The 11,918-nt window shown below is 36.9% G+C and overlaps 1 protein-coding gene across 2 annotated transcripts in view; it reads right to left on the bottom strand.

Moving 5' to 3' along the window:
- LOC309504233 (putative RNA-directed DNA polymerase from transposon X-element) overlaps positions 1-11,918 on the bottom strand; it is a 126,947-nt gene that overhangs the window by 10,142 nt on the left and 104,887 nt on the right. The window lies entirely within an intron of this gene.

Raw genomic sequence — 11,918 nt, 5'->3', positions numbered from 1 at the left:
GTTAATCGTCTCCTCTGCATCCACCACACGGGTTAATCGATACACGTGGGTCGGCCTCCGGGGGTCTGCCGTACGGTACCCGTGCTCTCAGAGATTAAACCAGCTCAGAACTGCACATTAACAGTTTAACAGGCCAGCAAGTTCATAAACACATGCTAAAAACTGTGTACATTGGGCTGTCAATAACTAAATTACATAACATTTATTTATTGACATTCAGTTAAATTCAAATTTATTTGTATAGCGCTTTTCACAATACACATCGTTTCAAAGCAGCTTTACAGAAATGGCATGAGTCCACATTACAATCTAGATTGATCTGTGTCACTGTATCAGTTATGCATTTCAGAAATGTACATATACAAATCACACAGTTAGCCAAAAAATGTATTCATTTAAACAATGTAATCATTTAAGGCAGAAACAATGAGCTCATTGAAGTAATAAATACATGTTTGTTAACAAATGATTATGACATATAGAAAATTGTAGCATTGGTGCATGTTGATTCAGAGTTTATGTCATTTTAGTCCTCGCAAGAGTGGGTGCCTTCTCTTCACAGTGAACTTAATAGCCTAAACTTTATACATATGTATGTTACATTCAGCCTTTTTGTGGTTTTGTAAGTCTATTGTAATTTATATTTGCACTACTTGTTAATTTTTGCACATTGTATGTTGTCTTTATCTATAGTTCCCAATTAAGAATTTGATTGTACTTTACACTGTACCCAGCACATATGACAATAAAAAACAAAACTTTGACTTGTTGACTTTGACTAAAAATAAATAAATATATATATATATATATATATACACACACACACACACACACACACATTTTATTATTTTTGTTAGTGATTCATCATTCATTTTGGCAGAAACCGGACTGGTCTTTTTTCCTACAAGCAGTTTGACTTCATTTGAATTATCAAAATGTATAAGTATAATATAATTAATTTGTTTATCATTATTATTATTATTATTATTAAATGTAACATGCCTTGCAGAACATTAAATACTAATAAAATATTTTTTTATTGTAATCAACGATTAATTTTGGCAGAAGATTCTTTTTCCTACATGCAGATTGAATTGATTTGAATGATCAGAATTGAATACTAGACAAGAGTTAATTTTGGCAGAAATCTTGCTGTCACAGCTTGATTCACACTAGTGTAGAGGATCTAATCTATAAGGGCGGGCAACTCTGGCCCTCGAGACCAAGGGTGCGTCCCAATCAGCTCCCAATTTCAGTAGTCAGGGCACTCGGCCATTTTAAGGGATGTCTCGATCGCAAAATCCTACCAGTGCACTGAAAAGTTTGTTCACTAAAAAGTCCCACAATGCACTGTGATAACCAGGCAGCATCGATGCTCACTACTATGTTTCCTTATCGGAATTTATGAAGCGCAAAACAAATCTTGCAAGCCAACTCACGGCACACGAGTCAACTCACGGCATGCGATAGATGTTTTAAAGAAAAATCATTATTTAATTATTTAATATTTCAACATAATGTTATGTTGAAATAGGGGTGGTGGCGCAATGGATAAGACACATGCCTTTGGCGTGAGAGACCCGGGTTCGAATCCACTGTGAGACACCAATGTGTCCCTGAGCAAGACACTTAACCCCTAGTTGCTCCAGAGGCGTGCGACCTCTGACATATATAGCAATTGTAAGTCGCTTTGTATAAAAGCGTCAGCTAAATGAATAAATGTAAATGTAAATGTAAATATGATGAAATAATTAAATAATGATTTTGCATTACATTGCTACACTGGTAATAAACAATCTACATTTAATCTACATTTATAATAGATTTACGACCATCATAATGTGCTTTTAAATAACAAACAAAAAATGTCAAAAAGATATCTGTGCGGCTGTTGTTCATAAATACCAGTAGGGATGTTGTACATCAAGGATATTGTCATGTCGCCTGAAATAGAGCCATCAGTGTCCCAATGTGAAGTGAGTCAGGGTCCTTAACAGTGCCTGAATTTATGTACACAACGAGCTTGGGAGAGCTTGCAGAGTTGAGCTCAAACCCTAATCAAACACACCTGATCAAGCTAGGTCTTCAGAATCAGAAAGCTACAGGCAGGTGAGTTTTGTCAGGGTTGGATCTAAACTCTGCAGGAAAGTGGATCTGGATGGCCAGAGGCCTGAACATGTCATTGAATATGTTTTTGCTGTTCTTGTTGCATTTACACATTTTTTACCAGCAGATGTCCTCAGCATATTGCGTTCTGAGCGCATCTAAACAGTAATCTAGCAGTGAATTTAGCTGACTAAGTCAATAGTGGAATAAAAAACGTCAACACCTTTATATACACAACGCCTTTTTCACTGCAACTTCAAAGGAAGCAATACAATGTTGTCGAAATTATAGCGCTGGATACTTAATTTTGTTACACTATTTGCTACCCTGCATAATGATCATCTCATCATTAAAGGGTAACTCTCGCCAAATGCAACCTAGCGTCTTTTTGTTAATCTACCCGAGGCGAACTTTCGTTTAAAAGCATAATTAGAATGGAAGCGCCACTTTTAAGTTTGACCATTTTCGTTTGAATGGGAGTGCTAGAGGCACGACTATTTGTGACTGTCAAAATGCCGGCGGACACAGCTACAGTGAGTTGTTCAAAATCTTTCTTTTTAGTAAACTCTGTGTACACAAACAATTTTCTCAATGCTCGAGTTCATGTGTAGAGCCCCTGGTGAGACTTTGAGCAAAGTTTCATGTTGTGTCGAGCTTTCTTAGTGTTTTAAAAATAGTGATTTTTGATGCTATCACAGAAGTGCCCCAAGAGCAGAATGAGGGGTGGCAACTAGGCTTCCCATGGTATATGTACAAGTAAAAAAAATAAAAAAGTTATACCCCTTATGGGGGCTTATTTTCATGAATTTATGATAGGCCTACTCAGAGAGGGCAAACCGTAAATTCTGAACTATCAGTCATTTCAACTGAAAGATGAAGGCTGTAATACTAACGTTGGATAAGAACTCTTTAAAGTATAATCATTTTCTATCTGTTTCCAGCATTGTGTTTGTGTGAGTATGTTGGTATTAAGTGTGTGTGAGAATGTGTGTGTGTGTGTGTGTGTGTGTGAGAGTATGTGACTGTATGTGTGAGAATGTATGTGAGTGTATGTCTGTATGTGTGAGAGTGTGTGTAAGCATATTAATGGAGTAATCATGGAAAAATGGCCTTGCTGTAGTGGATGTTACTGGTGGAAACAAATACTTTTAAAATAAAATAAATTGATTACTTAATTTGTACACAAAAGTGCATTTATTTATTTATTTATTCATATTGATCAAAAAGATAAGGAATCCAGAATATTTTGATTACCAAAAAATTTAAACAATGCATTTTGGGAAAATTCCAGGAAATACTGAGCCTAAAAAGAAATGATGCATAAGATGCAGTAGATATACAACTGACCAAGTAACCAAGGACCAAGATAGACACATGATTGACTTTACCTGCTGCTGCTTTGCATCAAAATGAGAAATAATACTAAACTTCTAGATTCAGCTTGGTCACGGGCCTGCCACATGTTGTAGGCTATTTTTGGTGAAAAAGTTAAGGAGTGGGAAGAGGTGAAGATAAGCCAGTGACATCACTATGACGAACACTATCCTAATAAATATTATTTATCTCGCGCAGACATTTTATTGCTCTGCCATTTTAATATTTGCTTAGGCTAATATTTGCTTTGATACATTTACATTTTAATAGCAATTAATTTATCTGCAATCAAGTCTGTCATCAAGATAATCTCGGAGATGTTACAACAAAAATATCAACCATTTAAAAATTAAATAAAAAGCTTTTAACATTAATTAAAAACATTTATATAACTAAGATCTTCAATATATTGTGCTGATTTGCAAAAAAAATTTCAAATCCAGTCAACTTTAGGATGGCTAATGTTGACTGGACTAATAAACACAAATCTAGCCAATATTTGCTAAACGTATTAAGGCCAGCTATGCTATAAAATATTTAAATGCGTAAAACAGAACATATTTGTTGTTTTGTTGTTAAAATGAACATTTATAAACATTTAATAAACATTTGATATAATATCAAAACAACATCAAATTGTCGAGGTTTCGTTTCTGCATTATGAGAGTGGATGGATCCTACAACACTTTAATATATAAAACCTTTATTTTTTAAATCTTTAATTTAAGCCGTCTATTTTTGGTGATAAATACAAAATAAAAGCGCATCACTACATTTACGGAAGGATCTGGATTATGGCTCATTTGACTTCGCGGGTTTTACAAGGCGGCGGCTCGGCTGCGGTAAGTTACTGCGGGAGACATTTTGTCAAGGTCATCCTTAACTTCAGGTAAGAGGCACTGAATAAATGATCAATGTTAGACCTAATAACGGCAAAAATGTACAACATATTCGATGTTTTTGTGTTGTTACGTCCTGAGACGTATTTGTGATTGGTATTTAGAAATGTTTAATAAGTTACGTTATGTCCGAGAGAAGGTTAAAGCCACAATATATAACTTTTTTGCTTTAAAAATAGCAAAAATCACTATATCTATGTTATATATATTTTTTAGTTGTGTAACTTACTTACATTATCCCGACTGTTTCCAACAACTTTCAAACCAGGAGAAATTTGTAATTTAATTCGAGAAACGTCCCGTTTCTTTATTTCCGTTTTGTCGCCGTCAATGGCGTCATATCCGCGTTGTCCCTGGTTTCCGCTCTTACTGCCATGGCAACCAGAGCCCTCTGATAGTAACCAAAGCGACTGACTGCACGCTGTTGTTGTTTCGTTCAAACATTATGGACCATGGCAAGCAGACTTTGGATACAAAAGGAGAACTAAAACGAGAATCAATATCAGCGCGGTGTTTTCGAGATGCCTAGAGCTCCCATAGACAGTATATAAACGAGAGCTCCACGTCCGAGACTTCGACCGCTTCTACATGTAGCTACTTTATTAAACAGGTGAGCACATTTACATAAAACTAATCAATGTTAGATAGCCCAACATGATGAAATGTTAGAATATGATCTGTATGTTATTCTAATGTTGATCTAGCTTACTGCTAGTCTCATACAGACAAACTAACACATACATTTCAACACATTCAAATGCAGTTTAGTGTGATAGTGTAATGGTAGACCAAGTGAAACAACGCTGCGTTACCTCACAAGTTTAATTTGTCTAATAAACTGACCTGTGACTGTGAGTAGTAATTCTGCACTCGCGTGTAACGTTAGTTCGGTAGAATGAAATGTCCATATTCCTTATGCGGGACTCGTGTCGCGTGTGGAGCTGATAGCTGTCTCTTAGCAATCCCGAACTGCTTCATATCACAGTCATGATAAAAGCATTGATGTATTCAGTCATCCATAAACATTATTAGATCCATAGATTAGATCGGTCGGCTTGACGTTGACGACAAGATCCATAATTCTACCAGAAAGACTCGGGAGAATTATTTCAATAAACCGTACATTTATTGACAGCTCAGCAAGCTGATAATCTACAAAGTCATTTGGCGTAGGCCCTGTCCGTAGTGCATAATCCGAGAGTATCGGATCTGCAATTCCTGCCTAAAGATGAAGGCAGGGGCGCAGCAGACCCCCCGGGAGGTATGGACAGGACCATCCTGGTGGTGGTGGGGAGGATGGGGGTAATCGTCGCTTCAGTATCTGCGAACTCAAACATGTGTAAGTACCGAGCTTTTATACATGAGCATGAGAATATGATTGGATAGAAGTGAAGGCAATAGGTGACGTAGTAATTGAGTCTTCCCGGCAGAACTTATGCTAAAGCTTTCATTTCTTAGCAAATGTTGCGTCATCAAACTACGCCTTTGTTATTGTAAATAGGTTAGCGACCCCTAGTGGCGAAAAATTCCATACTGTACGTTTAAGGGGCCGATCACACCTGACACGTTTTTTTTGCAGTAAGAGGCGCCTATTTTCAATTGGTTTCCTATGGCAGCGATCGTTCTGCGCGCTGTTTATCCGCCTGCTGCGCCTCGCGTTTTTGCAGTAAAAAAGAGAAAAAGCAACTCCGAGCGGAAAAAGCGCCCGACGTCATCGTGGTTTTCCCCACTGTCCAATGGTGCTCTTGCGGGTTACCAGGAGCTTAACGACTTCACGAACCGTAACTACCACAACGTTAACAGAAAGTAAATAAAGTTAATAAAAGGCTGATTTGACGTTTACTTGACTGACAGGACAGCTGTTTCAGTGGTTGCCTAGCAACATGAAAAACGCAGCACACTGCTCGTTCTGTGTGATGGGGCAGTGCTGCGCACCTCGCGTTTTCGAACCTGAAAAACGCGTACGCCCGTTTAAGGTGTGATTGGGGCCTATTCACAAGGCCGTTATCAGTGGGTGTCTCAATAAGCTTCCTAGGTCGTTAATGAGCTGATACTGTTTTGTGTACTCAAATTCGTGCATTGGTGGTAAGTGATTTATATTAGTGATCACATAATCTTGGATTAGAGTTCTTCAGTTTTTGAAACACTTTGTATTATATAGCCTAAGTATATTTCAATTATAAATGCGTTACAATATGGAGTAAAATTGGTTGCAAGGTAAGTCGGACGTACTATGGACGATGCAATGCTCTGCTGATGCGAGCCGCAAGAAAGCCCTTGTCTGTTCTAGAAAGGATGCAGCAAAGATATTTAATGCTAATGTATGAGGCATAGGCCTACGCTGGGTTTCATTTATTTACGATGAGATGCGCTCTAGTTCACAATGCAATGCAAGTGAACGCGGCGCACCGGCACCTCCATGTCACGGTTATTATATTGTCTGCTATATTTGCTTTTTATTTATTAAATATATGCAATTGGTTGATGAAACATTAATTAAAATTAAGCAGGGTCCGAAATTAACACCCGCCAAGCGCCAAATGCGGGTAGATTTTCAGTTTGGCGAGTAAATCTCAAAAGGCTATCCGCCACAGTGGCGGGTGAACGTTCATACCAAAATAATACAATTTTCAGCGCGCACACGCTCTTCTGCCTCTTAGAGAGAGAGAGAGAGAGAGAGAGAGAGTTTGGAGAGCCCCGGCTGCGCGCGCGCACTCACTATTCAGAGCGCCAAGCGTCAAGCTTCCTCCCGTACTTTTTCACAAGCGTCCTTGACAGGGCGGCCAGAGCTTCTTTGCAGCTCAAGTCGGCGGCGGTGTGTACGTAACGGTTAAAGTTAACGCTCTATCTGTTGACGGCGCTGAGGAAAAAGGATATGTGAAGCTCCCGGCGCCACTGGAAGCGGTCGCTGCCCATTTGTGTCCTGCTCATCAAAGCCGTGCTGAACGTCTTCAGCACTTGCGGATCATGCATACCCCGCCGCTGGCCAGGCTGCTTCTGCTTCACACACCATGGCCGTTCTTTTCTCGATAAAATTAGTTTTCTTATAGCGTTTGCAACGCAATACTCGTTCCCTACTTCCCTTATCTCTCAGGGAACCGAGATTACGTAAGTAACCGAGTACGTTCTGCCTTCCCTTCCACATGAGTCAGGAAACAAAACTGAAAAAAAAAAAATATATATATATATATATTTCACCCCAATGATAGTAATATTTCATATATTTCTCTCATTTTGATCAATATATATATAGTTTTTTTATTTTTTATTATACATTTCAAATTTTGCTCTGGACAATTTTTAATGTTTGTATTCAACATAATAGGCCTACCTTATTATCTCAATTAAAAGTACTGAAATGAATGTATATGTGACAAAAAAAAAAGGCCGTTTATTATTTTGGCCGGTAAAAAATATGCTTGGCTGGTGGATTTTTTCATCTACCAGTCCCCGTGGCAGGTGAGCCAAAAAGTTAATTTCGGACCCTGAAATTAAGATACAATTTGTACAAAACGAAATTCGCTTTAAAGAAATACTTTCTACAAAGCAAAACTTAATGAAGTGGTAAAAATCATGTCTCACGATTTACAAAACAGAACTTCATTAAGTGGTAAAAACCATGTCTCCTGATATATTGCACATCTTATGATCCTATCTTTTATTACAATTGTTTTTGAGCCAAAATGTAATACACATCATATAGGCTATATACACACTGTATATGTTTCTTTTATCAAACATGTTTTGGGCCAGTCAAGGGGTAATTAAACTGCACGATCAGTTATCGGTAATGATACGTTGTTTATTATTGCAAATGTTTATTGCTAATATTTATAATTGCAAATGTTTTTCATTTGTTTAATAAATCTCATAATGATGGCACATCACTATATCAGTCATAGCTTTTATTTCTATCTCAAATGATTGGCGGTCGGTCAGGGGGTACTTGGCAAAGAATCAAATACAGTTGGAAACGACGTAGACCATTAATAACACAGACTGTTAACAATTGTTTTTAATTAGTATTTAAAAATTCTCTATGATAAATTTTTTTTGTAAAAAATATTTTAATAACACGGTTTTGGCGGTTATAGAGTTCTAATGACGGTGTTCAACTATAACTGTCGGTCTCACGGTTATATAATAACCGTCACACCCCTAGAGATAGGCAGTATTTTAATTACACGTATTTGAAATATGTTTTTAATTACTTTTGAGTGTTTTGTAATTTGTATTTAGTATTTTCCTCAACAAAAATAAATGAAATGTCATTTGTAATTAAATACTTTGAGGGACTGTAATTTGTATTTAAAATACTTAAAATACCTATTTAATTATACAATTTTATTTAGCATATATTTACTTTCATCACCAGGCTTAAGAGAACCATAGGCTTTAAAAAATTATGCCTATGGTTAGAATAGGACTACCAGATAGGACTACCAAATTGCTTATCACAGTTTTTGGCTAGATGCAAGAAAATCACGTGACATGCCACATCCTATTGATAATGGCAGTCAGACGAGAGAAAGATGTCAACTTTACGGTCACAGTCATATATATGTATATATTAAACTTTTCAGGATTTATGATGATGATGACTGTTAAAATGCGTCATTACCTGGTCTTTACAGTGAAAAAGGTCAGGTGCAATTAAGTAGCCTAAAGAAGCTGCCTTTATGCTCATTCAAACTGCTTTAAAGTAAAGTATCTAGTAAAATATAATATCAGATATTGTTAACTGAATGTCATTATAGGACAGAAGATTGGTGCAAATAGCTAGAACTTGTGAATTGACTTGCTAGCTAAAGAGTGACATGCGCTGTCTTATGAAGCGCGGATCAGTTATTTCTGCGGGTGGGTCAAGTAATAAAAAAGAACATTCTGATTAAAATGCGTGAGGGTCGCGTGGATGATATAAATCATTAATGATGGTAATATTAAAACAATGTGTAGGCCAGGCCTACATGTGTATGTGAGTGTTGCTGAAATCTGAGTGGTTGATGAACTGCTGTTTTGCAGGAAACTGCCATGCAGTGCCAGATACACACAAAAGTTTTGTGACAAAACTATGTCAAAATGCCTTCCTTGGAAAATATTTACGTAAACAGTCGTCGTGTCTTAAATTAACGTAAAGCCGCCTTTCAACTGCACATGACATTCGGACTCTCGGAATTCCCACCAAGTTGTAGGCGTAATGATCTTTTATTTTGACAATATGGCAACGTGTATACGTTAAAATCGCATCTTCTACACTAAACGATGATATTCCAATATTCTATACTCTTACGTGTATATTTTTATTTCTCAGGCATTAAAATGGATATGTGGAGGAATTGATTTGACCAGTGTGGGAACTGAGACTCAATAATGCTAACCTGCCATTCTTATTTTACATGCACAGGCTACAGTGAGAATATTGACATGGAGCCCAGACAGCACATTTCTGAAACATCAAAGCAGATTGTTCTGTATGGATCAGTCCGAGAAACTCAAAAGCAAGTGAGCTTCAAACACCATGTTACATGCGGTCAAGTATTTTTATAAATTTTTTTTGTACATTTCAACACAATTGAAATGTTATAGATAAAAAAGATGACACTGCTTGTGTAGCAAATACAAAAGAAAAAAAAATGCATATTTGATGTCACTATGTGTATATTTTCTCACTTTGACGGTTTGAGTGTTTATTCTACACATATGTGATTATAATTAGTTTAAAACTTAAAAAATGCAATGTTCAGGTTGTCAAGAGAGTGTCCCATGTTATTTTTCTTAACAGGTATTTAGTTTTTTCCTCATAGGGGATATGTAATTTCTGTGTCCTTATCAGTACCAAATTAATTGGCAATAATCAAATTCTTTTTCTTCTAAATAGGGTTTTTATGCAAGGATGGCTTACTTACAGTTTTCTCTCCACATTTAGCTGAGATAGGAGTGTGCAAAATCCTGATTGGTGTATCACACATTTTTTCATGCCTGATTTTGATTGCCAATTTTTTTTATTTGAATAAGCAAATTTATTTGCTCCATTACAGGCCAAATTGGCCTTAACAAAATATCTGCAACCATTTGAAATTAGAGACAACCACAGCATTTTAATCACGATCCAAACAAAAATGCTACACACTATGCCTATGTAGTTATTACATTTGTATTGAATAATTTCAAGATTTCATACGAAAACTGAATGGTCTGACTTGAGCTTTGTGTCATTTTGTTATACTATACCTGCACAAAGACAAAAACAGCAGACGGACTGAATGAAAATGCAAATTCACTCTCTGACAGTAGGTGGCGCTTATGGAACAAGGAACAATAGCGATATAACGTTTGCTTGGTTACCGCTGTACACAAAGCAGTGCAATGCTACGCTTATAAACTCTACTTAAGTCCAATGTATACTTTGTTTTTTTACTCAAATGCAAGCGGATGCATACAGAGGCTATTTCCCTCTTGAACCGTTAAATGCCTGAATGAAAAGTGTAATACCCTACTGTTTAGTGCAATATCTTTCTTTGTAAATTAATTTTGTCCTATTTATTCATATTATTACTCACAGTACTGGAAATGTTTCTGACTAAACCTATCTGTGCCTTTATACTTTTAAAATATTTTTTATTCCTAAATATTATTATGTGTCTTGTTATATTTATATGTGTGGACTAGAAGCTTCAATACCAAGGTAAAATCCTTGTGTGTGCGCTAGCACACTTGGCAATAAAGCTCTTTCTGATTCTGTTCTGATTCTGAACGAGTAGCCTTTCAAAGTATACGCCATTTGATAGTGTGCGCAAATGCAGGGGTCGACAAATGCATCTAGAAAGTTTAATCTTTGTCTATTATCTATTTGTGCTATTTTTCTCCAGAAGTTATGACCAATAAAAAATGTCTTTGTTTTCTGTTAAACTAAAGTTACTGCTATCTTATAACCCCCGGCCCTAACACAAGCGTTTGTCAATATGGGTGTCTGTTGTTGCAGTCTCCAGTATTTTGTTGTTGTTGTTCTGTCTCTTTAGTTTTTACTGTGAAACAACAGCCCAGGCCAATGTTGCCACCTTCTGGAGCAACTGATTAGTGCAAAACAAATTCATTGAGCATGCGTGACCTGAGCGTACAAAGTGCGTGGTTACAAAAATTGGGCGGGGCGTGTACTATTCTGGTGATGAAATCTTGTACACGGACTCTCGCATATAAGTATACTTTGAGTTTTAGCCATTATACGGAGGTAAGAGGAAAAGAAAATGCCATTGAAACTTTTCTGAAGACAGTCAGTTCCCTTCAGAGAGACAGTCATGTAAATTGCCACCCCCAGTTCATTATTTATATTTTTTCTTCCAATATTTCGAGCATCGCGAACAGTGAGCTTGCTTCTTCAGCGTGTCCTGTCTCTGGCCTGTGTTAATGTCTCGTTTACAGACTTTGTAATATTTCCACACAAACATCATTTTGAGAAATGATTGCAATGCAGTTTGTGTGCAAGTCCGGATCAGAGATCGGCCAACATAAAACATAAAAGCGGCCTGTTGCCGATCATCT

This window comes from Leuciscus leuciscus (genome assembly GCF_965113295.1).
Source record: "Leuciscus leuciscus genome assembly, chromosome: 8".
In the NCBI taxonomy this organism is placed as follows: domain Eukaryota; kingdom Metazoa; phylum Chordata; class Actinopteri; order Cypriniformes; family Leuciscidae; genus Leuciscus; species Leuciscus leuciscus.
This window is presented reverse-complemented; position numbering and strand designations above follow the sequence as displayed.